This window comes from Heliangelus exortis, chromosome 19, assembly GCF_036169615.1.
Source record: "Heliangelus exortis chromosome 19, bHelExo1.hap1, whole genome shotgun sequence".
NCBI classification, from domain to species: Eukaryota; Metazoa; Chordata; class Aves; order Apodiformes; family Trochilidae; genus Heliangelus; species Heliangelus exortis.
This window is the reverse complement of record NC_092440.1, coordinates 2,745,344-2,764,785: the sequence shown is the minus strand read 5'-3', so window position 1 is coordinate 2,764,785 and position 19,442 is coordinate 2,745,344.

Here is a 19,442-nt window from a genome sequence, read left to right as displayed (position 1 = left end):
TGGGATTGAGAGCTCTGGTCCTAAACAGGATCTCCTAAACTTTGGGAGCAAGTGAGGTTTTCTCATCTCTCTGCTCTGATGCAGAGAGTTGCTGAATTGTGCTATAAACAATCACAGTGCCCAGCAATAATAAAGGTTGGAAGGTTTTAGAATTCCAAGATCTGTTTCTGGATTGGTTCCCTATCACCAGAGAATGAGGGAGGAGAGCTACTGCTCTTCTTCCTCCCTCTCAAAATTGGAAAAGGGTAAAAAAAAACAGTCATTGGGAGATGGAATGGATGGGAGAACAAAGAACAGGCAAGAGGAGCAAAGATTTTTTTTTTAGGGGTGATACTCGACAGCAGTTTCATGATTGCTGCTGGGGAGCTTTGGAGATAGCACAAAATCTTGGTACAACAATGAGGGCACGGAATCTGTGGAACTATGCAGAAACCTTCCCTGTAAAGCCAAGCCCAAACATTTGAATCTGGCTGGGGACAGAAACACTCATTAGAGATCTCTTGATTTGTGCCATAACTAGGGCACAGCACCTGGAAATGCTGAGGCAGGTGAGACTCAATGGAATTGCTTCCCAGGCCACTTATAATTAGGGAACATGGAGACCTGGCAAAGGAGAAGCACAATGAAAATAAAGGTCTGCACTGCCCACTCACTGAACAACGAAACACTTCAGATCTTGCAATGACCCACCTTCTGTACAGCTTGAGAGACCTGTTCTAGGTCAGCAGGTACCAAAAAGGCCCAGCTGTCATCAAGCATAAAAACAGTAACACTTTTGGGGATGAAATCACAGCTTTTCATAGGCTGCTGAACTCCGCATGGCACCAACACGAGCTGGGATGAGTCACAGGAAGGGCCCTTCACAGTGTTTCAGCTGTGGGTGGCTCCATCTGCTGTGCCTTACTTGTGTTTGGTCCATCTGCAGAGGTTTGCTTGTGTCAGGTCCATCTGCAGTAACTTCATCATGTCTGGGTCCATCTGAAGAAGTTTACTCCTGACAGGTCCATCTGCAGAGGTTTATTTGTATCGAGGTCCACCTGCAGTGGTTTCTTGATACCTGGGTCTCTCTGGAGTGGTTTCTTTGTGGGTTGGGTCCCTCGGCAGTGGCTCTCTCATGGCTCAGCTCCCTCGTGGTGCTGTGGTTGTGGTTGGTTCTCACTTGCATTTGTTCTTAAGTGGCTGGGTTTGAGTATAACTGCTTGGATTTAAAGCAGCAAGGGGACAGTTGCATGGTCTGGAGTGAAGAAGGAGTGCTGGACTTTGCCATGTGAGGGGGTGACTATACATCTCCAAACAGTGAAGCTGCAGCTGCTGGCCAGTTGTGCACAGGGGGGTTTAAAGCAGCATTTTGCCCAGGGAGGTGGTGGAGTCAACATCCCTGAAGGTGTCACAAAACCATGTAGGTGTGGCCCTTCAGGACATGGTTTAGAGGACATGGTCATGTTGGGTTGACAGTTGGACTTGGAAGTCTTAGAGGTCTTTTCCAGCCTTGATGATTCTATGATTCTGCAACTCACTGCCTGAGTGTCTGCTGTTGCCTGGGCTGCAGGACCCTGCTCTGCTCTCTGCACAAGCTGCTCTGGCACAGGTTGATCCAGAACTGAGAGAGAAGGACCAGGAGCTTCACAGCATGGACAGCTGCCATGGTCCTGCCTGTCCCTGGGGCAGGCTTCCTAGGACCATGGCACCATGTTCTGCTGCCTGATTCCTCCCATCACCCCAAGGTGCCAGGAATCTTCCCTGCTGCCTGTGAGCAGAAAGGTGCCTTATGCAGCAGTGTGTGTCTGTGTCTGGGAGCAACAAGCACAACATGAGACCTCAAGTGAGTCCCTTAACCTCTTTCCCTGTCTCATCCCTGGCAGTGTTGAAGGCCAGGTTGGATGGGGTTTGGACCAGCGTGGTCTAGTGGGAAATGTCCCTGCTGATGCAGGGGGTTGGAACCAGATGATCTTTAAGGCTGTTTCCAACCCAAACCAGACTGGGGTGCTGTGATTCAAAGATGTCCATCTGGGTGTGGAGGGGCTGGTGGTAGGAGACTGTGCTGGGTCGTCAGAGACATCCAAGCTTCTCCTTCAGCAGAAGGGCAGGATCCTCTACTCCCTTTTCTCTCCACTGGAGCAAAGCCCAGGATTCTTATTCAGCTGCACACTTGTTAAATAAGGGCAGATCTGCTCTTTTCTCCCCCGGTATTTCCATTCAAACCGCAACAACAGCGGCAGCAGGAACAGCCGCTCCCATGGAATATTTATAAGTTGTTTGCAGAAATGTCAAGAAAAGCCAGTGGTTATATTAACACACTCTCAAAGCAGCAGCCTTGGCAAGTTATCTTCTGTGATTCTTAGTCAAAGTGCTTTCTGTAATGGTTACAAGCGCTTACAAATCCCAGTGACATTTTCTTGTTTCTTGACAAACAGCCCTTCGGTGTCCTGACACCCAGACAGGAATCAATCACTTCTGCTCCTTCATTAGCTGCCTCCAGCCTCCCCTCCACACTGCAGGGAGATTAACACTGGGTTACCTGGAAGGCTCAGTCCTTTTCTGCATGACAATTAGAGACTGAACTCCACGCAGATGCAGAGAGGTTGAGGAGCCCGAGTGCTCCTCACCCAGCGGTGTTGGACATGCACGAGTTTCAAGCTGACTTCAAGAGGCTGGGAATAAATGTTCCCATTTGCTTTGGGCAGTAAAAGTGAAATTTTCAAAAGGTTTCCAAGCACAACTACTAATTTCTAGATTTTGCTAAATGCCTTTTTGTTTGTTTTGCTCCTCACTGCTTCTCCCTTGTTGTCAGAATGTCCTTGCTGGGACTGGAGATGAGGCTGGTGGGGACAAACGGTGTTGGAGGGAAAGAAACCTGAAATCTCCCAAACAAGGATGGCTCAGAAGGCATTCATGTACACACCTGATTTCTAAGAGTTAGAAGTGGGACTGGAGAGTAATCTGGGATGTTTAACTTTACTGTATATATTTTGAGGCTGTGTATCAATTTTGGGAGTTTCCAGGGGGCTTCAGTACAAAAGTCCTCCAGTTCTTCCAGCACTGTTGGTTTGGTTGGACCTGAAAGATACTTTGGGCTTTGACCAGATTGTTCTTGGCCAACTTTTGTAACCCGGAGAGGTCAAGAATATTTAGGTGCCATCAGAGGAACACTTGGAGTCTGATTTGTTTCCACCTTTGGAATATATTTCTTATTTTCACCATAGCTGTGCTCTTCAATCAACCTAAGAGATTATTTCCAACCGCTGGGTGAAACATGGTTCATCTCAGAAGGAAGGAGTGTTTTTAGGAAAAAAAGAGATGCAGTTCATTCATCTTTCCAGGACCCTGAGTTATCTAACAGGCCTAATGGTCCTGACAATCCTTTTTTGGAGTCTCCACCCAAGCGATGGGCTCAGAAACCCTATTTAAGTTCAGCCTGGTTCCTTCAGTCCCTGTCAGAGCCAGGCTGGAGGAGCTGTGAGGTCTAAAGCTCATTCACAGTGATATCTGTGTCTGGCTACAGAGCCCTGCAGCTCTGAACTTCAGCTGGGGACTGATTTAATGGCTTCATCTTGGACATCTCTCCTAATTGTGGACACTGTCAGGGATCACTGGACCTAGCCCTGACGTTTGCATTGACTTTTTGGCCTCATGCTGGACCTGCCTCATTGCTGTGATATTGCTGTGTGATGTGGACTCCTGGATGAACCCACCCACCATCTCTTGGTCTTGTTTCCTCACTCAGGTCCTGTGGGAGAGGCTGTGGCTGGTGGGGTCCTTTCCAGCTGTGGTATCTTGCTCAGATCCTTTATTCCCTTCCCTGACTCAGTATCCCTTTTCTTGCTGCTCCCTTGCACATCTCACGAAGTCATAAACCTAGACATAAATTTTAATCATAAATCATAAAAAGACATCAAAATCAGAAATCAAAATCAGAAATCATAGACAGTAGCTATATGATGAGGAGGGGCTAGCAGAACAAAAGGCAACCCAGGAGGTCTGAAGCTTGTCTGAGATATGACGCCAGCCTTCTCCAGAGTCACTAAAATTCCCTGCTTAGAAAACCTTTTGCAGGGCTGGAACAATTCACATAGGTATGAGGGGGGTCTAGTCAAGCTTTATAGTTTTCAGGTTCTTTCTGGTTTACTTGGAAAAACTAAAAAAAAAAAATTAAAAAAAATGAAGAGGAGGGTGGACTCCTAACCATGGACCAAAGACTGGAAAGGAAGCATCTGGTGTGACCAGGGGTTGTCATAATGAAGATGAGTGTCACATAATAAGGATGGATTCAGAAACTTTCACCTTGATTTCCATGTCTATTTGAGCTTTGAAGTGAGCCTCTAATATTATGTTAGCAGTTTATTGTGTGTGCTTCATTAAAAATACATCATAGACTTTTTTGAGCTAGAAGGGACGCAAATTAGGTCATCGAGTCCAACCTCCTGCTGTTCTGCTAGGACTCTGATCTTGCTAATGACTCCAGCCCAGCCCTGACAGGTGCTTGTCTGGCTGCCAATTGAAGCTCTGGGCTGACAGGGGGGAACAAGGCTCCATCTGAGATTATTTCACTTTTTGAAAAGTTTCAGCCTTCTTGTTAAATGGGATTTTATTTCATGTTTCCGTACGCTCGCTTGGCCAGAGCCGAGCTGCAGGGAGAGCAGTTTTGTCCCCTCTGATGTGTTGCAGCTCCCCTCCATGCTTTGAGCTGGGCACATTCAGCTGCTTCTGCTGCTGGGGAGCAAGAGATGGGTGGGACAGAGGAGCTGCTCACCTGTGGGAGTTTTTCTTGAATGCATCTCCCCAGCTGAGAGCACTTGGGTGGGATGGTGGCTCCAGGACCACAGCTGCTGTGGTTTTTCCTCAGTACTGATCCTCTAGGGTAGTGGTGTAGGTAAAGGTGTAAGCTTCAGCACTGCTGAGCAAAGAAGAATCTCTTTGGCTTGAGTTCTTCCATGTTAGACCTGCAGAGTTTGCCTCAAATTGTTTTTCAGCCTGAGCTGCAGGACACAAGGGTCTGAGAAACACCGGGGCAAATCTAAATGAACGTACTGAGAGGCTGCCATCCTATTGTTGTCTTGGACTGATTATGGAGTGGTGCAGCTCCTGAGGTTTGCTGGGACCTCATCATCCCATAGCTTGCTTCTAGGTTGTGCTACAAGTGGCTGTGATTGAGCCCCATGCAGCCGTGTGTCTGCCTGTCAAGGGAAGACCCAATAAAACTGAGCTAAATGTCCAGCAGTGCTGCCAAGTGCTCACAACCAAGGAGGCTGCTCCCATCTCAGCTCAAGAACTGCCTCACCTGCCACCATAAGCATGTGTGTGGAAGTGCAATGAGATCCATCCCCTCCATCAGAACCTCCCAGAACCTCTGTGCATCAACTGAGACAGATGGAGCTGCCAGGTCCCCCATGATGTGGCTCTGTTCTGGCTCTAACCAACTTGAGACATGCATCTGAGATGTGTCCTAGTGAGGAAGATTCTACCCCAGCATTTGCTGCTTCCAGAACAAGTGGTTTGGCCAGGGTCAGCGTGGTGCTGGCAGCTCCTGGGGGAGAGACAGCATGAAAAATGCAGGGCAGGGGACCTGTGGTTTTTTTGCTCTGAAAAACCATCATACCCTGTGCTCTGAAGTGAGGTCTACAAGCAAGGTGCCATCTTGTGGGAAGATGTGAGCACGTGGCTCCCCTGGGAGCATGGAGAACCCTCTCTCACTGCCACTGCAGCAGGACATGGAAGTCTAAGCAACCTGATTTGGCCATCCCTTAGTTTTGAGGCTGATTCCAGCTTGAAGATGCTCCTGGATTTTTCCCAGGCTCCATACCTCCTCCAGGAGAAGGAAAACACAGCCCATCAGCATCTGTAAAGACTCTCCTGCCCTGGGCTGTGCAGTGCTCTGCAGAGCTCCTTGCTGAGCATGACCTAGAAAAACCTCTTAATATGTTGTTCATTTTGAAAGGGGCCATGGTCTTATCTAATCACAAACCACATCCTTCAGCACCAGAGCCACTGCAGTCAAGTTAATTCAATTAGTAAATCACCATGCTGAGCTATTTAGAGACAGTTTTTAGTGGCTCGAGCAACAGGAGGATAATAATGTAGAAACAAAGTGCACTGATATGCTGGGATGGGATAACTGGCATCCCTCACCCCCCCTGCAGGGCCTTTGCAAAACTCTGCTGTTTTATGGGGCTTTCTTACTGCCCCGGAGGTCCTCTCCCCAGACCCCTTCCCTGGAACTCCTTTTCTGTCATCTCTGCAGCCTCAGAGAATCTCACACATTTTTTCAAGCATGCAAGTTTGAGAGAGTGCAGAGTGGGTTTATTTTCTTTTTTTACTTTCCCCAACCATCTTATTTTAAGACTGTCCTCCCCCTCTTCCCTCCTCCAGGTCTGTTTTGCCTTGTGTTAGCCCACTTGAGATCTGGGCACCTGAGCTCAGAGGTGCTGGCTCCTTTTTTTTGAAGGGGGATGGAGGCTACCTGGGGGGGAAGATGTCCAGGTTCCATGCTGGTTCCATGGAGATCAGTCCCTGGAAGGGGGTTTGTACCCTGAGACCCAGGGTACAAACCTATAACCTGCAACATCAAAACTTAGCCAAGACAGGGAGGTGAGAAGAGGAATAAGAGGCATGAAGAAAGGCAGAGATCCTACTCAGTATTTCTCTCCCAAACCTCCATCTCTCTGGGAAGGGCTCAGCAACATATTGTCATTATCTGTGGGAGAAATGGAGGCTTTGAGTGGGTTAAAGATGAGATTTCAAAAAAAACTTCCCATCTTCAACATAAAAAGGGCATGGAGTTGTTGGATCCAGTCCAGAGGAGGAGATGGAAATATCAGAGGGCTGGAGCAGCTCTGCTCTGGAGCCAGGAGGAGAGAGTTGGGGGTGTTGAGGCTGGAGAAGAGAAGCTGCAATGGGGAGACCTTAGAGCAGCTTCCAGTGCCTGAAGGGGCTCCAGGAAAGCTGGGGAGGGACTTGGGACAAGGGCCTGGAGGGATGGAACAAGGGGAATGGTTTCAAACTGGAAATTAGGAGATGTAGGTTAGACATTGGGAAACTAATTCTTTGGTGTGAAGGTTCTGAGCCCCTGGCCCAAGTTGCTCCAAGAAGCTGTGGCTGCCCCATCCCTGGCAGTGTTGAAGTCCAGGTTGGATGGGGCTTGGAGCAACCTGGGCTGTGGGAGGTGTCCCTGCCCATACAGAGGGGTTTGGACTGCATTTTAAATTCCCTTCCAACCCAAATGGTTCTGTGATTCTATGGTTTTCATCGGGGACTCATCAAATAATTGATGCCAATTTTATGCCCCAAACAAGGCACGGACAGAGTAACTGCTCAGAGACAAAGTTTGTAGCCTTTAAGCAGGAGGTATTTATTAACGGCCGGGGAGCAGCCAGGTTTTCCTGGGCAAACTGCTCCAATTCAGCAATCTCACAATTCAGCTTTTATACAATTTTGCCAAGCAATTGCAACATACATTATGAATATTCATTATATTGCAACATCTACTTTTAATATTCATAACAGGCGGAGTTGAGGCAGAGTTAGAGGGTTGGTCTTCAATTTGGGGAGGATTTTTGGGGTCGTTCCTGTATTTCATCCTCTTGAACTGGTGTCCTTTCCATAACTTTTTCCTAATTTGGATAGTCTCCTTGTGCATTTGGCAGGGTCTTAGTGACCTTGGCTCATCCTAAAACTTCTGAGGCTACTGATGCCAAATTTTATGTTATTTTATGGTTTTAGTGTTCTTTTCTGTCAACCTGTCCTGTTCTCTCAGACAATTTATTACCTCCCTATTTTCCTAATGCTAAGCTTTCTTATAGTGCCTTGCATTTTATGTTTTAACTCATTATTTCTCAAAGACTGCTTCCTTTTGGGCGGCTTCATAATACACAGAAAGTTTAAATCCATAACTGAGCAGGAATCAGCATCTTTCCTGAATAAGTCTCAAAACTGAAATCCACTTACATAAAGCTTCTTCATTGCCTCCAGTCTCATGTTTCCCTAAGAGTGGAATTTGGATGCTGTGAGTCAATTTTGAAGACACTCATCCCCCCCTTCCCCACAGGATGAGCAGCTGCACCTGGAAAGCTTGGCTTGAAGAGCAACCTTCTAGTAATGTGATGCTCAAAGCAGCCCTCCCCATGCAGTGTTGTTGCAGACTCCTTGCAAACATGTTTTGGGCTGATGACCTAAATGATTTCATCCTTTTCCCAGCCAGCCTCACCTCACTCAGCCTGGAGAGCACTTGTGGTGGGATGACTGCTCCTTCCTGCTTTCCCCATGAGCTGTTTAATATATGCCCTGTTTTGCCTAACCCTGCTCTGAAAACAGCTCTATAAAGGGCCTGGTGTTTATTGATCTGATATCTGAGTGCTTCACAGCCCAGTTTGGATGTTTTCAAGACTTTTGTAAAAAAAGGAGATGGTTTTAACACCGCTGTGGTGCTTTCCAGGTGTTTGGAGAGCAGGATCTGGTGCTGCTCTGCTCTCATCAGCTCCAAGCACAAGTGGGTCTGGCTTCTCAGTGCCCCTGCCAGAAAGTAGCTCCCAACCACCTTCCTTTCAGCAAGGAAAATTTCTATATTTTCACTGCTTGGAGGATGCTAAACAAAAAAACAGACAACCCCCCAAATTGTGCTATTTCTATTATTTTCCTTCCCAAACTTTTAGCTGTAGGAGGCATTTCCCAACCACTTCTCATGAGAGTGGTGTAAATAGTCCCAGTGTGCCTATTTGAGACATTTAGTACCCAAAAGAGTTTGGACCCAACAGAAATGTCAGTGTTTTCTGCTTGTTTTTTTTTTTTCTTCTCCCCCTTCCTCCCCCCGAGATGACTGAAAAGAGGGAGACAACAACAGTCTCTTAAACTGGTTTTATTTCAGGTTCCTACAGTGGAAGAAAAAACTTGGAAATAGCAGCCTGAACTTAGAGAGAGGTCCCCAAGAGAGCCAGGTGGAGGTCATCTTGCTCCATCTTGCTTTTCTATTCACCCAAGTGGCTGTGGCTTTCCCACAGGATGCAACCATGGGTCTTGCACTCATATCCAGCAGTGGTTCCATGTCCAGCACTTGACTCCCTGGTTCTTGGTTCATTCCCTTGCACTTGGATCCCACATCTCTGTCTTCAGGATTTCTCTGGCTCGTGGTGAACAACAATGTCTTGAAGATTTGGAAGCCTTTTTGCCCCCAGCATCACTCCCCAGGGTAGGCTGGAAAGCTCAGTGCTCCAACATCAGTCTCAGGGAACTGAATCACAAGAAGTCCAAAATCACAGTCTCCAAAATATCTCTATTACTTTTATGAGTTTCTCTTTCTCAGCTTCAGGAAAAGCTTTTCAGTGCTGGAGATTCATGTGAAAACCAGCCTGGGTGCCTCATGCCTGAATTCAATGGGCTGTTGATCAAGATGGAGCTGAATGAAACGGTCCCATCATCTCCCAAAAAAATTGGCTTTTTCCCCAAATCCCCACGTACAGCTGCATCTATGCAGGTACCAGTTTTCCCTGCTTTTCCTCAAGCTTTTGCTGAAAACATTGAAACAGGAATATGCACTACAGCACTTTAGCTTTCACAAGGGGAAAAAAAAAAAAAAAAAAAGGCAGTGTTTGAAAACTGAAAATCTTAGTTGAAAACTGGAATTCCTGGCTGGTTTCCTTTCCAGGGGAAATTTTGCAAAAAGTCACTTTTTTTTTTTTTTTTTTTTTTTTTTTTTTTTTTTTTTTTTTTTTTTTCCAAAAAAAGTGTGAGCTCTGCTGTTTTTCCAGCAGCTGTAGCATGAGCTCATATGGGCAAAAAAGAACCCTAGCCTGTGCACTGGGGGCGAGAGGCATCTGGTGAAGAAGAGCAGATTGTTACACCAGTGAAAGGCGTTAAAATTCAACAAGTGAAAACTGACAAGCTTGAGACAGAAGCATGGAGGGAGAGGATCAGGTTAATTAGCCTCCCAGGAGAACTGAAGGCCACAAGCTCAGCAGAAATTGGTGGAGAAATTAATTAAAGGTTTGTTGGTAGCTGAGCTCGCATGATACAAACTAAAAATCCCCATGGCAAGTGCCTATTGCATCCTGCTACAGGGAGCTGCTCCTGGACTGCTGCCAGGCACTGACACAGCCACTGCTTACACCTCTGAAAAGTCAGTGGACAGGAGGGAGAATTAATTGGCCTGAGCCCAATCAAGGCTGCCAGAGGGAGACATCAGAGCTGCCTTCATCCCTCAGTCTTGGTGGGTGGGCAGGGAGAGTGAGAGCAGAACTTCCCAGAGGGAAGGGACCCCCAGGCCACTGTGAGGCTGGAGGGATGAAGGGATGGAGCAGGCATCACTTGGTGCTGTGATGCTGTCAGGGTCAGAGTCAGGAGGACTTTGGGGTGACCTGCTGAGCATTGTCCCTGCAAAAATCCTTTCTCCTCTACGTCTGGGTAACCCATGCACTGTGCAGCACAGGGGCATGCTGAGAAAAGCAGCAGGAGCAGGTCAACATCTTGCAAAAAGGTTGAGCTACTTCTTGAGAACCACCAGGGTTCCTTCAAGAGGGGCAGTGTCTGGGAATAGAGTCACAGAATGGTTTGGGTTGGAAGGAAACTTAAAGATCTCATTCCAACTTCCCACCAGCCCAGGTTGCTCCAAGGCCAATCCAACCTGGACTTCAACACTGCCAAGGATGGGGCAGCCACAGCTTCTCTGGGCAACCTGGTCTCACCACCCTCACAGCAAAGAATTGCTTCTGAATGTCTAACCTAAATCTTCCCTTTTTCTGCTTTAAAGCCATTCACCCTTGTCCTATCATTTCATGTCCTTATAAAATGTCCCTCCCCAGCTTTCCTGGAGCCCCTTCAGGCACTGGAAGCTGCTCTAAGGTCTCCCCATTGCAGCCTTCTCTTCTCCAGCCTGAACACTCCCAACTCTCTCCTTCTGGCTCCAGGAGCTCTGCTTCAACAAGATAAATCCTCAGGTCAGAGCAAATTCCTGTTCAGAATGAGCTGTTTTGACCTTAAAGTCTGAAATTTGCTTCTGTGCTGTTTGATCATGAGATTCAAGGACCTTTGGGTATGGCATGAAGAAAGCAGGACACACTGAAAAAATAGTTGGGTTTCATGGCACTGAAGCCTCCCTCAGCATGGAGCTGACAGATACAACCCATAAAAGGCTTTTGGAAGGGATCTGACATCATTTTCTGTTTTTAAACATTAGTATAGAGCATTACCTAATCCGTGTTAAATGGGTTGGGAAGTGACAAGAGGCTACAAAACTCTGGTAATCAACACAAAACTGTCACCGAGTGGGGACATTTCTGTCGGGATCTCAAGGAAACAGCGAAGCCTTTGTACTTCTCAACATTTCTATCAATTATCTAAAAATAAATCTCAAATTTGCAGATAGCATCCAGACTGGCAGGATGGCACAGACAGATAAAAGCAAGCAGATTTACAGACTTAGCTAAATCCCTGGTTGAGTGGGGCTGCTCAATTAAAATGTGTTTTCTCACAGCCTGATGAGTGTTGGCTGCTTGGGTGCAGGGCAGGCAGGAGCTGCTGAAGGGATCAGCTCTGACAGAGCTCTGCAGAAGGTGAACATTGCTGCCTGTCATTCCCAGGCCAGCAAACTGGGGTGGGACTGAAGAGACTTGAGGACAGGATAGAGAAAGGAAATTTAACTTGGATAGAAGACTCTTGATGGGACTGGGAGAAAGATGCTCCCCCTTTGATACTCTCTGTTTAGGAATTCCCAAGTTTCTATGCTGTGGGATCACTGGTGTCTCCCTCAGCATCCTAACTGGTGTTACTGGTGCTCAGAGCACATGGACCTGAACAATGGCAGAGCTGGGACATTGCAGCCACCCCTCCAACAGTTGTTGGGGTGTTGCAGTCCTCTGTAAGGTGACTTCAAGCCCCAGATTTTTGCCACTTGTCCATGTAGGCCCATGATGGCAGTTCCAGAAGGAAGTTTTGTCCTGTCTCTTTTGCATTTAGGTCATTTCAGGTTTTCACCTAAGCAAGAAGATCCCTGGCTGAAGTTGTGTCCCAGGGCACCCAGGTCTCCTGTAGGTTTTGCAGTGGGTTTTAAACCTGATTCTGCACCAAGAGAGATTATAAATGTCCCATGAGGGGGTTTAGGTGCCATTAGGAACAACTTGCTCAGCTTTGAGGTCAGAACTGGATCTCTACTCTGCCTGACCAGGATGTGGATGGAAAGAAACTGGCATTTATTGTCATGGATTTCCTTACAGTGTCTTAAATGTGTTCTTATATGGATGTGCCAGGTGACACCTGGAAAGGAAAGAGTACAAATGCCTCTGAAAGAGAAACTTGAGTAGAAATGTCACCTTTCACAGGAACTGCCCACACAGACCTTGAAGGCAAAGCATCCTCCCTCATGTATGGAGGTGTAGGAGGGTCAGGGTCTGGCTGTAACCACTGCCATTGTCTTTGCTCAATAAACCAACCTTTTGCAAGCAATCAAGATTGAAAAATAGAGAGCTGAGGCCAGAGGAGAGGAAGATGGAAGTGCTCTCACTAGGGCACTGGTGCTGGGCTGGCTTCAGAGGCAAAGCTTCACAAGAAGGTTATTCTCAGGGATCTGTGCAGAACTAATGATAGAGCTAAAGCTGGAGTTGAAATGTTATACAAATTCTGAGATCAGAAGGAAGATAAGCAGATGTAAACATCTTAGATTCCTGCAATAGGGGGATTTTTTCCAAAGGTGATGAAAAGAAAAGAAGAATTTTACCAGCAGCAGCAAAGCTGATTGGGGGTGAGAAAGCAGCCCTGAGCCTCCTGAGATAGGGGAATTTATTTAGAAGACAACCACAGGCAAATATGGGTTTCTTTCCCTGGCTTTTTGATGGGGAATATTGCTGGAATCAGCTCAAGGGAGTGAGGCTTTGATCTTGCTTTCGTGGAGCAAGAAAAGCTGCTTTGAATTCTGGCATTAACCAAATCCCAGGAGGAATTGTGTGTGTGATGTTCACATTGGTGTAGAGACCCCTGTCCAGGGGATGGGACCATCCAGGGACAGTGACTGTCCCCTCATCACATTTCACACTTAAAATAGATATCCATGGGCAACAAAAGCACTGATGAGCTCACAGTGCTGCTGAGGAGCTGAGAAATTAAAGGCAGTTGCCCAGATTTGAGCTGCTCCCTGCAGAGGAACCCAGAGCACCAGGCTGGCTAGAGGACAACCCTTACAAACCATCCTAATACCTATTTGAAGATAAAATGAGCTGCTCTGGGGCAGCGTGCATCCAGCTGCCCAAATTAATGCAGAGGAACCCAAGGTCAAACTGCAAATCCCACTTGGAAGGATCAAGGCTTCCTCCTCCTCTTCTGGGGCTGGGTGGTAAAACCAGTGTCCAGATGAGGATATGACTGTGGGATGGGAAGGAAAAATAAAGGGGGGCAGATATGTGGCAGGAGCTGTTAAATCTGTTTCTGCTAAGCATGCAGAGAAATGGAGTGATATGAGCAAATGTCTAAGGAGAATTTATCTGCTGTGTTGAGGCTGGTCATAAATATGCTTCACGCAGGAAAATGCCATCAGGAGTTTTATATAGTGACATTAGATCTGCTAAAGGACAAAAAAGATCCATATCCAACGCCGTAGCAATGTGATAAAAAGAGTATGGGTGGATTTGACTAAGTTTATCCCATCCTCAGAGACAGGAGTATTTGTCTAGATGGTGTTAATTGGAGTATCATGAAAAAATTCCAAAAATAAGGATCTTTTTTTATTCCAGAAACAGTGTTTCTCTGAGGGAGATTTCTTTTGAAGGAGTGACACTAATTTTCAATTACTTTTTGCATTCCATGCTTCTATTTTTAAGCAAAATGTTTGAGAAACAAACTTCTTTCCAAGACTTTGAAAGTGCATTTAGTTGAGTGTGTGGATTTTTCTTTCCTTTGGCCACTGAAAAATCTATGGATGGAGAAAACTCAACTTCTCCCACGTGGATTTTGGGCTTCCCTGATAAAACCAAACCATTTCCAAGGGTAGCTTTCTCTGTCAGACCATGTATAATTGAAAACAAATCTTTGCCTTCTAAAAAGGAAAAGGTCTCTTCCACTTGCCCATGTGTTTCAACTGGACAAAGATCAAATGAGGAGGAAAATCACAAACTCTGAGCAGGGAAAATTCAAACTTCACATGGAAGTTATTGCAAAAGTATTTCTTTTCTTCCTAAACATACAGGGTTGGAAAACAACCAGACATCTCCTTAGTTTTCTTAGTATTTTTAGTATTATTATTTCTCAGAATCATTTTGGAAGGTTTTTTTCAGACCAGCAGTGGAGGCAAACCAAGGTAAATTTATTCCAAACACCTGTACAACATGGCAGGAGCTGTAGATTCCCTGATAGGCATTTGAGATAATTGCTATGGCATCCTTTCTTTTCAGTAGAAGGCTGCCTTGGCACCCAAGCTCTCATCATTAAAACACATTTGTCTTCATTTATCTCTATCTTCCCACACCACCCTTTCTTGTAGCTGATCCCAGCCTGGGTTTGGAGCTTGAAGGTGTGAGAAGAGAATCACAGAATGCCAGAATGGTTTGGATTGGAAGGGACTTTAAAGATCACCCAGTCCCATCCCCTGCCATGGGCAGGGACACCTCCCACAGCCCAGGTTGCTCCAAGCCCCATCCAACCTTCAGCACTGCCAGGGATGGGGCAGCCACAGCTTCTCTGGGAAACCTGGGCACCCAGGGGCTCAGCACCTCACACCAAACAATTCCTTTCCAATGTCTAACCTACATCTCCTGGTTTCCAGTTTGAAACTATTCCCCTTGTTCCATCCCTCCCTGTCCTTGTCCCAAGTCCCTCCCCAGCTTTCCTGGAGCCCCTTCAGGCACTGGAAGCTGCTCTAAGGTCTCCCCATTGCAGCTTCTCTTCTCCAGCCTCAACACCCCCAACTCTCTCCTCCTGGCTCCAGAGCAGAGCTGCTCCAGCCCTCCCAGCAGCTCCAGGGCCTCCTCTGGACTGGCTCCAACACCTCCCTGTCCTTCTGCTCATGGGGACCCCAGAGCTGGACACTGAAAGTGCAGATGCTCCAGGAAGCCCAAGGACTGCAGCCCCACAGATGTTTCCATCTCATCCTCCAGCTGACATGACCTCCTGTCTCCAAACTCAGCTCTTCCACACTTAACCTTTCCAAATTCCTTTCCAAACTCTTTCCAAACTCTGCTCCATCAGACCCTTCTCTCAGGGATCTGCTGTGTCCCCAGGCTGCCCATCCCCGTGGCTCTGTCCCCCGAAGCCCACAGCATTTGTGCTTGGCTTTTGCTTTGTTCTCTTTTCATCTTCCCTTTATCATCTCCAGCTCCTGTTTGCAACCAGCCAGCACTTCCAGCCCAGCAATTAACAGTTGCAATTAAGAGGTGCAGAGGTAGGTGTTTTCCCTCCAAAGGGACCTGGTGTTCTCCATGCTGAGCATGAGACAGATTCCCACTGAGGGAGCTAATTTGTGCTGCCTAATAAATATAGCTGAACGTTGTCCTTTCTATAATCTGCCTCACTGCAACTAAAAAATTGCAAAGTATTAAATGAGGTTGGGGTTTTTTTGTTGTTGTCAGTTTTTTTTTTTTTTTTTCCTCACCATCTCCCTGCCAAAAATGGAAGTACTTGAGTTTTAGGTGATTGCTGCACAGTCTGTGCTCCTCAGAGCTGCTAAGCAGTTGAGAAAATCAGATAAACAATGAGGAAAAACCACATTTACCCAGTTACCAGACTTTTTTTCCTCCATCCATTTAAAGGAAAGGGTTTCCATGTGGAAGGTAGAATATTAGGGTTGTCCACAGGCATACTGCTAGGTATATGGTGAATCAAAAAGTTTCTGTTGAGCTCTTAAATCCTTTCATGAATGATAAAATGGTAGAAGCTGTGAAACAGTAGGAAAATATGATCCAGACCTGAATGGGAAAAAAATAGCTGCAAAAATCAAAATGGACAACAGTGACACACAGGATATTCACTAATTTTTAGGTCCTGAATCCAGACAAGCTACTGGTGTCCAATAATGCTCTTTTATGTTTTGTGCAGTGAATGTCAGTATAAAATTAGCAGTGCAAATCTGTATTTCACAAATAAGACAGTGTCTCAATACCTGCAGGGGAAATGATATTTAGATCCTACTCTGGTTGTTGCTAAAAGTGATCTAATGCTGCAGGTGAAACAAGAAAAGCCTCCAACAATGTCTGACTGGTGATGAGAAATGATTAATATAATATCTGCTGGAATAGCTTTGTCAGCATCCCCAGGACAGCCACTGCACAGAGATGTAGCACTGTGCAAATAAAATGATAAAAAAATAAGGAAACGTTATTGATGGAAAGTATTTCTCCCCTTACTTGATCGTAACAGTTTTATATCTGCATAAAAATGAATTCCAGTTTGTAATGTGGTCTCTGGGAGTTGTATTTATCCTGTTTATTGGCATCAGGAACTTATCACTTTGCATAAATTATTCATGTGAATTAGACAGACCTGTGATACATTATTTGTGTTTGGGTAGCAGAAAGCCACTGTAATATTTTGGGGAATTTGTTGTAGGGTTTTGGTTTGTTTTTTGGTTTTTTTGGGGGCTTGGGGTTTTTGGGGCGTTTGTGTGTTTTGGGTTTTGTTTTGGGGATTTTTAGGTTTCTTTTGGTTGGTTGGTTTTTTGGTTTTTTTTCTTTCTGAGAAGGAACACTTGGGAATCATGGGACACAAGAAAATCCCAGTGTGCATGGTATAAAACCACCACATATCACCCCACAGAAAGCATGAGGCTGCAGCTTAACTACCCAGGGCCCAGCCCAGGGCAAACCTTCCTGCAACAGCACTGGTGGAGCCTGAGGGGTCCATCCCAGTGTCACTGGTGGATCCTGAGGGGTCCATCTTGGTGTCACAACCCTGGCCATGCAGGGAATTATTGCTTGGTGACTCTCATGGTCTCCTGAGAGCTGCATCTTGTTTTGTGTCCTTACCCCTCTAATTTTATTAATATTTATTTTATGTTCTAATTTTATTTCCCTCCTTGTGTCTTTCTTTTATGGTCCTATTTAGTGAGATTTAGAAACTGGGGTCTGGCCACAGTGTGCAGAGGAAAGAGTTATTTTCTTTCCAAGAAACAAGACAGGTATCCAGGGGAAAGAGGATATTTTTTCCTTCTCTCCAGCTCCCCTAAAAAAGTTTACCCGACAGCCTTTAAACATTTTTCTGTAGATACAGCATTTGGGTGAAGATTTAACATCCTGCTTGAGCATCTGCTCTTCTGTAACCATGAATGTCTGGAAGGCTATTGCTCTCTGAGCAGCAGATCACAAAAAAATCAGCATAACAGCCTCCTCTGGTTAAGAATATGTATCAGGGGAGCACAACCATTTCCTTTGCTGGTCTCCAGTGGCAGCTGTCAGACAGGAGGAGCCCATAAGATGAGTTACAAACCCCTGGGTTTGTGCCTAGGGATGCTGCTTGACCCAGGGTTCACCCAACAGGGCACATGTTGGGTTCTTGGCCTTTCCTAGGGGTTTTTTCAGCAACTCAATTAATTTCTATTTCCCTTTGCAGTGGGTATTTGTCTTAAAAGCATATTTCTTTCCTAACTTTGCTTGAATTTTGATTAAAATACAATTCAAGCTTGAGATAAGAAGTGGGGCTGCTGTGCTGGATCCCCTGCAGCTGGAAGAGGCAGCTCTGCTCTGCTCCTTCACCCTTTTCCTGGGCTGCTTTTTCTTTCCTGGGGCTGTTGCATCTGCACAAACCTTGTTTGCTGGGGTATTTCATTTTTGCAGTAATCCAGAAGACCTGGCTGGCATGCACTTTTTTTTTGGAGTGTTCCTGGTGGTTTTTGTGTCCCTCTGAGCCCCGTGCCTGTCCCATTGCATCTGAGTCTGCATTAATCACCCCACCCCAGAGGGGATGCACTCAGCCAGCTGCAGAATGGTTTTGCTGCACAGCCTGCCTTGCTATCCCATTTGGAGTAAAGCTGGAAATTCTTCTGGTGCATCTTTCCCCAGCTGCTGGATGAATTTTCTGTAGAGCATCCCAGTGTCACGCCTGTGTGGTGAACACAACTCTCCTGTTGTTCCCTTGGCTGGGGTGAAGAGCAGAGAGAGCCCTCCCTGAGGCTCTGGTAGCTTTCTTAAAGGAAGAAAACAGCTTTCTGTAAGCCCCAGATTGCAGCACCAGGGGCTGGGTGTAAATTTTTAGCTCTCAAGTGGCTCAGTGCTCCTCCAGGAGCCTGAGAAGCAGCAAGTCAATGGGCCAGGTGCTCATGATTTGCTCTTCTCCAGTGACAAGGGAAGAATTGAGTACCCTGGCTAAAGCCACACTTCCCTGATGATGGAAAGCATGAGGTTGTGCTGTAACCAGCAACTTATTTCTCAAAGCACACAGAAACCACTTAAAATCTTCCTCTCATCTTGATGAGGAAGCTGCTAAAGCAGTCACTTGCTTTCCCTTTTGGTGTCATCTCAGATGGGAAATCTTGGACCATGGCAGGCAGCAAATCCTCCAGCCAGGCTGCACAGCCCTGGTTGGTGAGGTGCCCACCAACCTGGTGGGGTTTGTCTTCAGCCCCAAACCACTCAACTTCTTCCCATCTGAGCTGGAATGAAGCACAGCAGTGCTAGAAAACTGGAGAGGTGGCAGGGAGGGGACAATCCCATTCCCATAGGAAAGCAGGCTCAACATGCAGCTTAACCCAGCAGCCACAAGGACTTAAATTTAGGCACAGACAGCACAGATCCTGCTGTGATAAGAGAAATTGTAAAGCCATGACCCCAAGAATGGCTTTTGGAGATCATTGGAGAGAACCACCTGATGGAAACTCACTCTAAGATGGGGAAACTGGGATGCTGAATATGAGCCAAAACCTCATTCATAGGGAAATGTTAACTGGCTGTAAAGAGCTGGTGTGGTTTCTGCATACAATATCAGGGGGAGCAAGGGAAAGCACTGGATTTAGATCTGATATCCACATTGTTAAAATATGTTGTTAAGCCTGGAAATGTAGACAAAGACTTGCAAGGATGAGTCAAGGTTTGGGAAACTTGCCTGAGTGTGACAAACAAAGTGCTCGGTTGTTCAGTTTATTAAAGGGGAGTTTATGAATAACAGTGGCAGCATAAAATTCCAGCCATAGTGTGCAGATTCCTGATAGCAAAACAGTGTCTAATTTTGCAGATAAGGACAGATCAAGTTCCAGGGGTAGGAAATTGCAGGCATGGGAGACTGCGTCTGAAAATGAGGCACAGGCTGCAGTTTATGATAATGTTGGCTATTTAAGGGCTGGACTTTGTGCTAGAACCTGTAAAAAAAATAATTAGACATGCTGAAGCTCTGCACTGTGGGGTCCACTTGCATAGAAATCCAAAGCACTGTGACTGCACAAAGTCCAAAGCACTGGATCTCCTTGGCATCAGCCTGGGGTGGCATTTTAGGACTGAAATTTAGGCTGTATGCTCCTGTGTTACACCCAGAGTCACACCCAACAACCA